The sequence below is a fragment of the Sminthopsis crassicaudata genome, chromosome 1 (genome assembly GCF_048593235.1).
Source record: "Sminthopsis crassicaudata isolate SCR6 chromosome 1, ASM4859323v1, whole genome shotgun sequence".
Classification (NCBI taxonomy): Eukaryota; Metazoa; Chordata; class Mammalia; order Dasyuromorphia; family Dasyuridae; genus Sminthopsis; species Sminthopsis crassicaudata.
The window spans coordinates 276430239-276446002 of record NC_133617.1 but is presented as its reverse complement, the minus strand read 5'-3'; the positions used below and the strand labels follow the sequence as shown (position 1 = coordinate 276446002).

Genomic DNA, 15764 nt, shown 5'->3' with positions numbered 1-15764 from the left:
CTTTCTTTCTTTCTTTCTTTCTTTCTATCTAGATATCTGTTCTGTCTGTCTATCTATCCTTCTATACAGGCAGACAGACATATATGTATTATATCATAGGTGTGTATATGTATGTATATCTTTATTTTTTACAGAGTTTAGTATTTTCTTCAATTATGAATGTATATAAACCATAACAGTATTATGTTTCATCAGCCTGCCAAGAGTCCAGAACACACACAAAAAAGATAATAATCCTTGAACTAGAAGTTACAAAGAAAGTCTACCCAGGGAAATGGTACCTGAACTGTACTTTCCAGGAGAACAGACAGGATTTGGGAAGAATAAATTCTAGGCACAGAACATGTCCCTTTGTGAATGCAGAGAAAAAGGGAAAAAAGTTTAAAGATCAGCCTGTATTACCATTTGACTGAATTGGAGAGTCCATGAAATAAGGCAGGGAATAGGGGTCAGTCAGTCAATATTTCCTAAGCACCTAATACGCACCACTCACTGTGCTAAAAGCTGTGAATATCAAGAGACAAAAGACAGTGCCTGTTCTAAGAGAACTTATTATCTTGTGAGGTTACAACCAGATTGTAAAATGCTTTAGATGTTAGATGAAGGCCTTTATATTTTATTATGAAAGCAAGAGAGAGTCACTGAAAAGTTTGAGGAAGATGAATTACATGTTCAGAACCATGCCATAGGAATATTATGCTGATGACTACAACAGACAAATTGGAAAAGGAAAAAAAAATTAGCATCAGAAAGACTAATAGAAGAATATTAAAGTAGTCCATTCAAGAAGTGAATGGGACCTAAAACAAAGTGATAGTCATGGGAATAATTCCAACTAACATCATGACGTATCAGAAGGGCAAAAGTAAATAAAGTGATTTATTTTTCCTTCTCTGGATCAGCTTAAACTTTGAATATAGCATTCATTTTGGTCATTTCTCTCATAATGGCATCTTGGCTTTTTACATTGGTTATAGTGGTTTTATATATGTATATATATATATATATATATATATATATATATATATATATATATATATATATATATATATATATATATACACACACACATATATACACATATACACACATACACATATATACATATATATGTAAATATATATAACATTTAGTTATATATGGTTATATAAATCTTATATAAATATAAGATTTAATGCTAAATTTTATATTTGTAATCTAATTTTGAAGTTAATGTTCAATCAACTCTTTAAAGAGAAGAGGCAGGTCTTTTATACTCCATGGTGTCTAACTGTGAACTGAAGTCTTGTGGAGCACAAGCTTCATCATATGATGAAGACCTCCTCTTCTTTACCAAAGAGCAGGTAGGTATTTTCTGACTAGTTCTCATCAGCCTAGGGGACAATTTTAATTGGTATCTGAACCAGGACTAGAATATTAAAGAGGCAATCTATCCTCAGTCCTCTCGTTCTTGTCATCCTTGAGAGGAAAGTGGTAGAGGATTAGTATGGGTCTCCACTATGCTCATCCCTGAGAGCATGTTTTCCTAAGGAAGTCTGCCTCTTAGATGGGGCAACTTCCTTTTTATGTCTTATTTCCACTAGTACAACATCTTGGGAGATCTCAAAAGGCAATAGTACATTCCCCCTTACTGGGTACTTCAGAATCAGTATTAGCCACAGTAGATTGAAAGTACTGAGTCTCAAATACACCAGATTTGAGGTGCCACAGGGATTGAAAAAAAGTCTTTTTTTTTAAATTCTAATGTGACATTGTTTGAATACATATGCATGGTGTGTGTGTTGTTTCTATTGTTATTGCTATTTGTTTTGTTTGTTGTTGTTGTTGTTGTTTGTTTGTTTGTTTGTTTGTTTTTTAAATATAGTAAGCAATGAAGCCTGAAACACCAACCAGTTCAATTTCCCTTGGAACAATTGGTTCAAAGAAAATCTCTTCTCCTCAGCAAATGTATTTCACTGGTTGCAAAGAAGATCAGGTCTCAAATCCAACATTACTACAGTATTGCCAAAAAAACAAAAATGCACAATGAAGCACAGCACATGAATCCAAAATGACCTACTCTTTCTTCTATTTATAGATGTCCACTGCAATTATACTGGCTGCCTCCATGAATCCTAGAGGTTACCACCTGAATCAGAAAGCTTATGTTGATCAAATTAGAGTAAAGTTCAATTCTTTACATTTAGCCTGAGTATACATGTGGATGATTCAATCAATTGAATTCTATTGATTGAATGCCCTTACTGTCCAATCCCGTGTGTATTGTGGGGACAAAGAATGAATGTCTTGATAAATTTTAACCCTGAACCAAAGCTCTATTTATTCTGAAATCTAAATTTGCCTCTACAACATCTGTGTTTTAGTCCAAATTCACAGAAAAAGTTTGATTCTATAATTGGCTCCTTTGAGAAGGAAATATGAGTCACAAGGATTAATAGCTCCCATCCGTTTTTTTTTTTTTAACCTACAAATTAGCACCCAACATAAAAGTTATATAAATTTGTTTTAAATATAATTTGCTATCCTAAATCATGAATATACATTTCTGAAAGTGATAAATAAATTATAGTTTCTTATCACAAATGAGATGCACTGAGTCATAGTAAAACTTGTTTTGTGACAAAGCTCCCATTTTTATGATCATCTAATCAATTAAAATGTAATCAAAATCTAACTAAGAAGAGAAAGAAATGGAAATGTCTGTGATCATGTATTCTAAGAAGCTTAAATCATCAAGGGAGAAAAACAAAGAAAAGAAAGAATGATAATAATTATGATTATTAATTACTATAGCTAGCATTTTTATAAGATGTTGCAAAAGTCAGTACAGTTTTAAGCTACAATCATAAAAAACAAAATACTTTTTCAAATGTATCATTTTATCCTAACAAGTACTTTGGGTTATAGATATTATCATTATCTCCAATTCACAAATGAGAAAACTCAATCAGATAGACTTGCACAAGGTGACATAATTAGTATTGGATTTGAAATCAGGTCTTCTTGAATCAAAATTTAGTAGTCTTGTGCATTGTAACACCTAGATGCTTCAGAGAATATTTTAATAATAGTTTTAAAAAGAAAAAAAAAAAGATTTAAACAAATGTGAACTTCAGTCAATTCATTCTATAAACATTCATTAAGCACCTACAATGGTCTAGACACTACTAAGCAATGAGGATACAAAAGAGGCAAAATATAATCCCTGCTTTCAAGAAGTTTACAATTCGAGTTTAATACTAAAGTGAAGAAAAAGGTAAACATTATTTTGGAGAGTTTATATAGCTTTCTTAAATGATAAGCACTCCAAGAAAGTGACTGAATAATGAAAGAACATGAATCAACATCCTATTTTTTAAAAATAGCACCCATGTTAATGTGTATCAATTTCATAGATCAACAATCTTAAGATGTACGATTTATAACTTAGCAGCTATTGAGTGCAACCCTTCATTTTGCAAATGAGAAAATTGAAGTTTAAAAAAATATTAAATGACTTCCTCAGTATCACATAAATATTAAGTGTCTAAGGTTGGATTAGAATTTAAAATTGCCTTCCTCCAAAGTAGCATTCTACTCAGTATATCATTTAGTTGCCAAAGATAGAGAGGTCTCACACATACAAATTATTCATGGTGGTCCTACCCTTATTATAATAGGAAAAAGACATCTAGAAAGAAAATTGATGTCCATCAGTTGGGGAATAACTGAATTAAATCTACCACATGAAAGTAAAGAAATATTATTATGCCTTAAGATATCACAAATGTGTAAACATAGGGTTCTGTGGCAAACTCATAATCTGGTTTTTCCATAGAATTAGAGGCATTTAAAGGGGCAAGAGGGAATCATAGAATAATGAGAATGTGTATACCTACATCATAGATTTATTCCCCACTCCCAAACATTAGACAGTACTCTGCCAGAATATAGAATGGGCAAATGAAGGAATTCAGAAATATATATATATATATATGAAGATCTGTATAGATTGGTGACAGGAGAAAAACAAGCCAAATGGATAAAATAATGTAATTTAAAATAATAAGAAAAGTCAGCTGCACTCATATTAAATTCAATAATTAGTCTTGTTTCCAGAGAACACATGAGTACCCCTTTCTTTTTATTTGAGCAGTAAGAACTATTGGTGCCAAATGTTATATGTTCTATCAGTTCTGCTTACTATATTTGTTTTTTTTTTTTTCTTAACTGCTATGTGTGAGAGAAAACACATACACATGCACGTGTGTAGGTGGATATTGAAACATAGGTGTACATAAAAATACTACTAACGTATTCTTTAAAAACAATTTCAAGAAACCATGATTTTGTAGGTAAAAACAACTTCACCAAAAGTATTGATAACAATCTATCATGCCTTAGTAAATTGTTTCATGAGTTTCAATGACCTGAAAAGTTCATTACCTGGCAACCAACCTTCTGGTGATGAGGTTTTCTCAGCTTAGCTAGACTGATTTTTAAGTGAATATTTGTGGTGATTATAATCAAAGAATTTAGTTGAGTTGCAACTTCCAGAGCCTCAACTCCAATTAATCTTTAAAAATCCAAAGATATCTCTATGGTATATATTGATATATATTGAAAAAACACCAAGTCACATTTCAGAGAAGGTTTAGTATACAACACAACTAAAAATATATTTAACATTTATAGTTAACTCAATACTGCCTATGTGCCAGGCTTAGGCAATAGTTTCTGATGATGCATATTCTTTGGATCTTATAAGAAAGCAGAAGGTATGGAGGAAGGTCCTTCATCATCCTGAGTTAATAATAAATGATTGCATTCCCTAATCAAGAAAAAGACTGTCTGAGCAACTGTTGGCCCTAAGGTACACCTATCAGCTTACCAAGACCAATTGCAGATAAACAGCAGCAGCTCAATCTAAGAATTATTTTAATTAATGATTTTAAGTTGATAATATAACCTTGCAAAGAAAGGCAGAAGAATGGACTGTTATGTATAAGGAATGATAAGGAGGCTAGTTTTGTTATTGTTTTGTTTTTTCATTCCTGGAACACTGAGTATAGCAAGAGGATGTATAATATGCTTGGAAATGTGGACTGGGTCTAGATTGTGAATTAATTTTAATATCAAATAGCTGAGCTTATATTTTATCTTAGAGACAATAGAACTTTTTGAGAAGGTAGCTGCCATGGCACAGTAACTCATGCTTTCAGAATTTCACCTTGACAATTGTGAGGCAGACCAAATGGAAAAGGGAAAGATTCAATGCAGAGATCAATTAGCAGCTTGTTGAAATATTCTGGGCATCAGTAAATTCTCAAAATGAAGTTGACAAAGACAGGAAAGAGTTTGTGGAGGTAGAATTGATAATATTTGACAAATGACTATATATCATAAAGGAAAGAGTGGAGACTTTCTCTGGTGGTCAACCTGGGCAACTGTAAGCACAGGGGTATTCTTGACAGAAAAGGAAAGTTGGGATTATGAAGAATATGGGGAAAGATATTAAGTTTTGTTTTAGATAGATCAGATTTAAGGATCCATGGTGAGATATAGAGATCTGACAACACAGTGGGAAATTAATACATGGTACCTGAAGAGACAACCATCAGAGAAGGAATATATAGAGAAGAGTGCTACAGAATTTTGAGGAACATGTTGTTCAGTTGTGCTGGAACTCTATCTTCCCAGAAATCAGCAGGAGTCAGGATCACTAAATGTCTTTATTCTAGATCTTTACCGTCGCCTCCAACTCCAGGTCACTAGTGCGAGTGAGCATGAGTTCCACCACCCACGTTTCTTTTACTCCTCCCACACAAGTCACTTCCCCCTCTTTGTCCCACCAATCAAGTCAGCACAAAACAGCTGGGGAGGGTCAACCTTCAAACAAGTTAATAGGGAACCGTCCAATTGGCAATTAGTCTCACGTGCTTCATTATCCAAGTGCATTGCTCAGTTCTAGCCCTTTACACAGTTGTTTTTCAGTAAACTCTTCATAAGTTTATTTTGGGATTTTCTTGGCAAAGATACTACAGTGGTTTATCATTTCCTTCTCCAACACATTTTAAAGATGAGAAAACAGAGGCAAACAGGAAAAAGTGACTTGTCTAAAGTCCTACAGCTAGTAAGGATCTGAGGCCAGATTTGAAATAAGGAAGATTAATTTTTCTGATATGAGGCCTGGTGCTCTATCACAGTACCAGCTAGCTAATCCTTGGGGCATATAGCCACAGTTAATTAGGTGATGATACAGCAAAAGACATAGTGAATAACCAAATAGGTAAGAGAAAAGCAATAAGAAAGGAATGTTATGAAAATTCAGCAATGTTTCCATACAGGGTTATATCAAGTATTTAGAAATGAGTATTCAACAGTACTAAATACCACAGAGAGGTCAAAAAAGATGAAGACTGAGAAAAGATCATTACATCTAGTAATTAAGATATCTTTGGTATCATGGGGAAGAGAAATTTCAAAGGGAGTGGAAATAGAAAGAGGGAAAAAAGAAAAAAAAATACATAGTTGGTGCTATGGACCAGAAATGACAATACTACTACTACCACTACTACTATCACTACTACTATTACTACTACTACTATTACTACAAGTAATAGTAACACACTTCTCTATTGTCCTTTTCTCTCAATCGTCCTGTTTGTTATCTCCATTTTTTGGATAAGAAAACTGATGCCTATATGTAGAAGACCCCCAAGTATAAAGAGGTTCACCTATGGCTAGGGCTCTCATTGAGTGACTCAAATAGATGAAAAATAGATATTTCTAGTCTCTTTTCTCTCCACTGTTCTCCAAACTCTACATCCAATGCTTGACCCTTTTCCTGCCAAGCACAAGTTCTACAATGAATATATATATATATATATAAAATAGCAAATAAATCCATTTTTCAATCATAGCAAAGCAGAAATCAGAGAAGATATACATATGTATATATGTGTGTGTATATGTATTTATACACATACACATATATATGTATAGATATGTATGTGTTTATGTATGTATGTACATATATAGTATATATATATATCAGATAAAACAGAGTTTCCCATTGAAGAGCAAAATAACTATGTTTAACCAAGAGAGATTGTCTTTGATCTCACCCCAGAGGAAAAGCTCCTCAGTTTCTAGTGTAGTAAACTGGGAATGGGGATATCATGGAGATTGCCAGTTCTTCCTATGTCTTTAGAGAGACTGTTCCTTAGAAACCTGAAGTTCGATTGGCCTCTTTTTTTGAAGGTGAAAGCCAAAAGTGCCAGAAACAACTTGAGGTTTGAAGAAGAGAAGCAGATTGAGGAATCCTGGGGGGGGGGGGGGAACTGGCTGAAGCTCTTCTACTATCAACAATTCTAGCTTGCCCCTCACAAATGGTAGGCCATTCATATCCATCAATGAGGAGAGATCCAATGCCAATGGGCTATGGGGAAGGGATTACATTTAGATAAATTATGACTTGCTCAAAGTTATGAAACTACTTGATATATATTTGTATATGTATATTTTTATATTTCTTGATACCTAATTCAAGTTTGTTTGTTTGTTTTTTTAATGTATCCTTATCTATACTTTTAAGCTTGTGAAATGTTAACACTTTAGCCTGCTATTATATATTAGGAATTCTAGTTCTTCCTTCAGTCTTTATGGTAAATTACCTTTAAAAATCTATAGAGCAGATATGCTGTGATAGAAGAATAAGATAGGAATTAGGATTGAGAGCAAGGTTAAGCACATTCCTTGGTTTTCTCCTGCAGAGCACAAAGATAGACAATACTTTAAGCTAAAAGGAGTGGTTCTTGTGAAAAACCTGAAGAGAGTACCATTGAATTAAGACTTAGACTTGAAGGTAGAAAGAAAAAAGAAAGAAGTTAAAAGTGATAGATGGCCTATCATGTATGGAAGTACCACATTGATCACAGCATTAATTTTGCATTTCTAGTGAATGATTCGCGTTACTAAATAAATTGTAATTTTTTAAAAAAAAGGACTCAATACTTGAGAATATAAGTGAACACAGTTCTCATTCAATACTAAAAAAAAAATGGATGCAATTTTTTTCCATATTATCTCTCATACTAAAAGTACCTTGTTATGTCTGAACAGTCAACTGTACATTGTTTTCATCATGATTACTATATTGTTCAAATTGGAAGAGAGAAAAAAAAACATCTAATTTCAGAAGATATATGAAAAATTTCCTCCCTTATATTATAGGTCTTCTGCAATAAATTGTCACTGAATCTTCCATTGAAATTCATAAAAGAAAACATTAAATTTGCATGAAAATGATAATAATTCTCTAATATAAATGATCAAATATATTGATACACTGGCTCAATTATAAATTTCTCTTTTTTAGCTTTTTAACTATAATTTTTTAGTAAGCTTATATCCTATTTTTTTCCATATTGACATGATAAGTTCAAATAATTTCAGTGTTAGTTATAGAAATTATTTATTCTGATTTGGGATTTTGACATTTCAAATAAAAGTTGGAATGCTTTATAATTCATCATTATAGAAAACAGTACATGATACCAAGTTCTTGAAGGTCAAAATCTGTTGCTTTAGGAAGATGTAAAAATTAATTTTAATCAGTACAGAAATGTTCTGTTTGCCATTAGTTGATCTATTTTTAGATGAATTGCATTTCAGAGAATTATTAAGTAACATTAATGTGCATTGATCCAACAAGTTTTAATGCACTGTGTTGGAATATCTAAAAAGAGCATTGTATATATAATCAATAATCTGTTTGAATTCATGCTCATTTCTACTTCTTTATTGTTGGCTTTTATTTTTGTTTGTTTGGTTTTTTTTTCCTACAAGAGAGTGAGCCCGATTTCACTCACTGGTAAAAAGCCTGAACTGCCATTTTGGTGATCCAGAACAATAGATAGCATCTGCTGACAGCTATTGTTTCACAAATCAATGTCATGACAAGCACATTTAGAAACGTTGGTGGGGAAATAAAATGAAAGCTTGTGGAGTTTTTAGGATCTCCTCTGAATGGGGATTCCAAGCCTCTGTTAGTAACCCAACTCAAAACAATATAAAAAACATTTCCCTATGCAATGTAAGGCTGCAGGCTGCAGGCTGAAGTATAAGTTTATTTTTGATGAACTACATGGAGTCACAATGTTTTTTATATGAGCACTTCAAAATTGGAAACTATTCTTTTAAATCATATTTCAATAATCTTTAGAATAAATTATATCCATTAAATTACTTTTTTCAAGTATTTTAAGACTTCTTTCATGCACTCTCTCCATGTTAAAATATTATTTTAAAATAGTACTATTAAAAATATACTATTTTTCAATGTAGACTCCATTAGTAGAGTAAAGATTGAGTCAGGATTTAAAAATAAAAAGATAAGGATAATTATCAAATTGATTTAATTATTCATTTCTGAATACCTATACAACTGTCTGCCACCAACAGTGGGAAAGAATGTAGGAGACCAGATCCTGGTTCTTGCTCTGCCATTAAATAACTATACGATCCTAGGGACATCATTTCTCTTGGCCTGAAAAAATGGGACTATATAATTTCCAAGTTGCCTTTAAACTTTGAAATCACATAGATAAGTTGAGAAGAAACATATTTTGAAAAAGAGGAAATGAAGAGTTTTGTTTTGAATTTGTTAAATATGACGTAAATTTGAAGAATAACACTGTAGTCAATATTAGATGTAAAGTAGGAGCATAAGATTCAGATTCAGTTGAGGATCTAACATGTGAGGATATCCAGCCAAAAAAATTGAGCCATGATACAGACAAACATGATACAGACAAACCCTAATCTTAGCCCTTGCTATTATTATATTCTCTAAGAGTCATTGAACTAATTAGCTTTTATTCCATTGCTTGTTTTAATTATACTCAGTGTTCTCTTTAATCTCCTCTAAATGCACTATCTGTCTTGGTCACTTAGAATCCCTAGCATTCTTGAAGAGTCAATCCAGGTGTCAGCCTATTCTGATTCCCCTGGTTTACAGTTCTTGAATTGCCATTTATGTGTTATATCTGCCAATAAATGCAAATACCTTAAAGGTAGAGGGTGTTTTTTCTTTTTCTTTCTTTTTCTTTTGATTCCTAATATCTAGCAAAGTGTCTTATACATAGTAATCACTATATAAATATGTATTGAATTGAATTGAATTAGGAAGTGATCGGTATAATAGGAATAGCCAAAGCCAAGAAATTAGATGAGTATAAATTATGAATGCCTTTCAGCTATTCATTGTTATTATTTCCATGGGATCAAAAGATCATAGAATTAAATTTCAAAGGGACCAGAGAGGTTATAGAAGGTGGAAAAATGCAAAACAAAAACAACTTTATAGTAATAGTTTGAACAAACATAGGCTTTTTCTTGATTTCAGCTATAATATTGAATATTTTTTAACTTGTCCAGAAGAACTTGAAATATGAAGCATTTAATCAGGCAAGCAATAACCAATACTTATTTTGAAATAACTGCATAAATACATGTGACTTTATAAGTTCTAAGAGCAGGACAAATAAAAGACATTGCCCTAATTAACTCATGGAACCTTACCTGTGGATTGACCATGTGATGCCCAAGGTTTCTCCTAAAAATAGCCATTTCCCTCTATTGCCAAAAATTCCCTCTATTGCTAGAAATAAATAATCTTGATGTTCCTTGTTTTTCCATGATTCTAATCTAACATTTGGCAGAGTCGGCAGGACATGGAAGTCTACACACTATCCCTTGTCCCTTTTCAGAGCAAAAAGGAAAGAAAAATAGAAAGATACTTCCTATAAACTAAAAATTAGAAAATGATATCATTAGCTATTTAAAATAGTGGCTGTCTAAAACAGGGAGTATTGACTTTTTGAATCTTTGGCTAGTAGCAGACATTTATGTAGCCCTTTTAATAAGAAAGTGGCATACATGCTCTAAACTTGAAGACAATGTCCCTTAGCTTCTTCCCTCATTTCCCTTTTCCCTACGAATAGCTAAGGTGATCCAAGTATTACAGCCAGAAAATAAAAGTCATAGAGTACAATGCAGGGCAATGAATGGATGCAATAATTTTGTGCCATATAAATGCATGATTGTTGTATTTTATGAACTGGAAATGCAAAAAACAATTAAAATGAAATGAAATAAACAAAATGCTTTAAAAAGCATTGAACTATAGTATTAAATACACAAAATGACCAAAATGATCCTATATTTTCCAGTGCACAAATGTTCTGAGAGTATACACATATACACATGTATATGGAACACAACATTTCAAATGAACATTTGTTATAAATATTACAATAAGTGGTTCATGTCATCCAAATCAATTTATTGTTTCCAAAGGAGAGAAAAGGACCCAAATGTATAGATATGTTTGTAGCAACTCTTTTTGTGATAGCAAAGAACTGGAAAATGAGTAAATGCCCATCAATTGGGATATGGCTAAACAAGTTGTGGTATATTAAGATAATGGAATATTATTGCTCTATAAAAAATGTTGAAAAAGCTGATTTTAGAAAGGTTTGGAAAGATTTTCATGAACTGATACTGAGCAAAACAAGTAGAATCAGGAATACATTGTACGACAATAACATAAAGAATGTGTGATGATCAACTATGAAAAACTTGGTTCTTCACAATAGTTCAGTGATCCAAAGAAATCCCACTAGACTTTGGACAAGAAAATGCCATCCAGGAAAAAAAACAAAAAAAACAAAAACAGAGACAATGTAAAAAACACATGCTATGTTCACTTTTTTAAAAAATCTCTCTCATGGTTTTTCCCCTTTGCTCTGATTTTTCTCCCCCAATAGGATTCATAAAGTAATGTGTATTAAAGAATGAATAAATTTACTAAAAAGAAAAAAAATGGTTTCAAAGTACAATTTGACAAGTGTACCTGAATATTGACTGCCACGACTATTTTTTCCCTTTTTTTCTACAATTTTTTTTATTAATTTTATAATTATAATATTTTTGACAGTACATATGCATAGGTAATTTTTTACAACATTATCCCTTGTACTCCCTTCTGTTCTGAATTTTTGTCATGACTAATTTAAGGAAAATTGTGCTGGTATAAAGTCTCTCTATATATGCATATATATGTATGTATATGTATATATTTGTATATATGTGTATATACACACATGTATGCACATACATATACATACATACATACATGTAATTTCATAGGTAGAAGAGAAGTGGAGGAAGTCACAGACCAAAATCAGGGTGGGGTAAGGAAAGAGGTGATTTTTATGTTTGCTTCATCTTAAACCTTTTAAAACAATGTTTTCCAAAATGGAAAGGGACAGCTATGCATAACCAGGAGATTGTGACATAATTCTAAAGGTTTATTGAATGATTTCTAAAAGTCTGTGATCAACCCATCAGAAGGTGGGAAGATGAGTTAAATTCTGTCCTCCCAGAGATAACCAAAGTGGGCTTTCTTTCCAAAACAAATTCACTATCTTTCCCTCCTAAATCCAACTCCATTTTGTCTCTTTTCTTGGTTACACCAGGCATTGGAGCATACCCTAAATATAACCTTACAGTAATTAAGCAGATAAAATCCTTAACTGTCACTATGTCCCAAACCCTGCCTCTTCAATCATCCCTTGGTTTCTGCAGGAAGCTCAGAGAGTGAATCACACAGAATAAGTAGATCTGATCTACAATATTGATTTCATAATCTCTTCCTCCAAATCCACTCCTCTCATGCGCTCTCCCATTAGTATTGATAGCACCATACATTTATCATTTGTACTTGCAACATTGATTCCATCCTAGAATCTTCCCTCTCCCTCATTTTACTAGTCTAAACAGATCTTATCATTCATTTCTCCACATTTCTCCAATCCATCCCTTTCTCTCTGCTCACAAAGATAGACTCCCAATTCAGGCTCTTGATCTTTCTGCTTCCTTTTTTTTTTCTTTTCTATCTTTAACATAGAATTCAAAATGATTTTTCTAAAGTATGTATTTTACCATGCCATTCTCCTACTCAAAAAACTCCATTGGCTTCCTACTACATCTAGGATCAAATACACATTCCTTTGTGACGTATGAAGTTACTCAGAACTCTGCTCCATTCTATCTTTTCAGTCTTATTATGTATTACTCCTCTTCAAACTCTTTTTTTGACCCAGGTTAACTAGGTTTCTTGCTGTTCCCTCATGTAAGATTCTCCATTTTTCATTTCCAAGTATTTGCTTAGGTTGTTTCCCATGTCAGAAATATATTTGCTCCTTATCCTCTCCTCTTAGAATCACTAATTTCCTTCAAAAGTGAGCTCTAGTTTTACATTCTACATGAAGTTTTTCTTTAATCTCCCATTGCTAGCTAATGATACTTCCTCAAAATTACTTTGTTATTTTATGTAAATTTTATATATATACACACACACACACACACACACACACACACACACACACACACACACATTGTTTCTCCCATTGACTATATGCTCTTTGAGTGCAGAGGCAACTTCATTTTGGTCTTTGAAATCTCAGCATGCAACATTGTGTCTGGAACATATCAGGAATGTATTGATAGTTTTTGGCTGACTGAAGGAATTTGAGATGATGGAGAATAGTATTAACAGAAGAACAGAAGTGGAACGATACATAGATAATGGATCAGAGATACATTGAGTAAATGATTCAGGAGAGAGGGATTATATTGAAAGCCATTTTTGTACTCTGGGGCAGAGTATCTTAAGGCAATGAGAGGTGCTGGAAACATTGAACAAGGGAATAATATCACAGATGTCTTAGAAAAGGAATCTGATATTTCAGTGGGAACTGTTATATCACTGCTGTGAATATTCATTCCAATAATACATACTACAATTTGTTCTTGTATAGTTTGTTCTCAATGCTTGTCAACACCTTCCATAATCCTCCCAAAGACCATTTCTCTTGGTCTATCAACATTGTATGAATATCAGTAGAGCATATTGAAAGTCTATCAGTTATCCTTCCCCGTCTCTATGTGACTGACTCAACTCAAAATATGTAAGAGGAAAAATAGCAGTTCAAACTTCATGAGAAAATAACTTAAGAGGGAAAATAAATTAAACTTGAAAATAACACCATTTTATTTAAAAAAATTATAAAATTTATTTGTTTTAAGAATATTTCAAAATCTTAAACTTTTAAAAGTTATCTTAAAACACTGTGGTTAAGAATCTGGATGAATGATCTTTCTTGACCAGCAAGATAATTGTAAATACATATATTGTATTTAACATATACTTTAACATATTTAACATGTATTGGACTACCTGCCATCTAGGGGAGGAAGTGGGGGGAAGGAGGGGAAGAGTTGGAGCAGAAGGTTTTGCAAGGGTCAGTGTTGAAAAACTACCTCATACATCATGTTTTTGTAAATAAAAAGCCATAATAAAAATAATTAATTAATAAAAGATAAATGCAATAAATAACACCTAAATTTTCCTTAAATTATGACTGCATAGTTAATGTAATTTAACATTTTGATGAAAACTAAAACATTTGCCTTGCCAATATTATAAAAGTTTTCAGTAAATAATTAACTTCATACTTTGAAAGATCCATAACTTCAAAGATATGGACATTATTTCCATCAAATCAGAAGGAAAACACCTTAATATGTAGGTATTTTAAGTGTGATTTGGGGTCAGCTGGGAGTCTCTGAGTCATATCTATTTTCATATCACTATAATATTTTGTATCAAATATGCAAATATTGAGTGAATATGGAGGCACACATACAAAGAAATATGTATAACTAAATAAATATTTGTATATATGTATATGACTATATATGGATAGAAGAGTTGGGGAGAGAGACAGAAAGAAAGATTGCCTTGTAAAAGGTCTTTTGGATCTTCAGTAATTTTTAAAAGTATAAAGGAGGATGTTATTTGCATCCAGAGGAAGAAATGATTTTTTAAAATATGGACAAAATTATTTTATGTGCGTATATGGGTTTATGTCTGTGTGTATAACGGTAGCCATCTTTAGGGTAGAAGGGAAGGAAAGAATAAAGGGGGGGAAAGAAAGTTACCTAATAGCTTTATTATATATTTAAAAGGAATAGCAAATTGTACATAACAGATTTGCAATTTCATGTGTAATCAACTTTTTTATTCTAAAATGCTATGGAAACACTTATTTTATTTCATAAATTAAAAATTAAATTTTCATTAAGTGTGCAAGAGTTCTGAGGCCAAAAAGTTTGAGATTTGCAACTTTAACAGAATTTTATAAGAACTGTTACAGCAGTGTTAAAAACAAAAAAAACAAAAACAAAAACAAAACAAAAAAAATGTTCTATTATTCCCTGGTCATAGCCAACCTTCTAGTTATGAGTCTTTTCATACTTACATAAGCAGGTTCTCAGCCAGTCACACAGGCTGTTGCCATCTTGGACTCCAAGCACTTCCAGCTTACAAAGGACTTGCCAAAAGCTTTTGCTTCTCTAGCGAAGCCAAGATTCAGTGTTAAATGCGAAAGATATATCTCTAAAACTGTGTTAGCCTAGTTTGTTTTGTGTTTTGGGCTAGACGTATGATTTCATTGCTATATGGAATTTCTAGTGAGAAATCTCCCTTCCCCAACAGCCAGTACTTGCTCCAGCACTTAGGGCCTTACAAAATTAACTAGGGCACTGAAGTTAAAAAACTAGCTTAGTTCTGTCACAGAGGTCTGACTTGGACTTAGGTTCTAATTTCCCTATTTCTATTGAAGATCCCAGTATCTTTCCATATCTCATGTGTGTTA

General features: G+C 32.4%; 1 protein-coding gene across 5 annotated transcripts in view; it reads right to left on the bottom strand.

Moving 5' to 3' along the window:
• C1H8orf34 (chromosome 1 C8orf34 homolog) overlaps positions 1–15764 on the bottom strand; it is a 391674-nt gene that overhangs the window by 363684 nt on the left and 12226 nt on the right. The gene's annotated exons all lie outside the window — the stretch shown is intronic.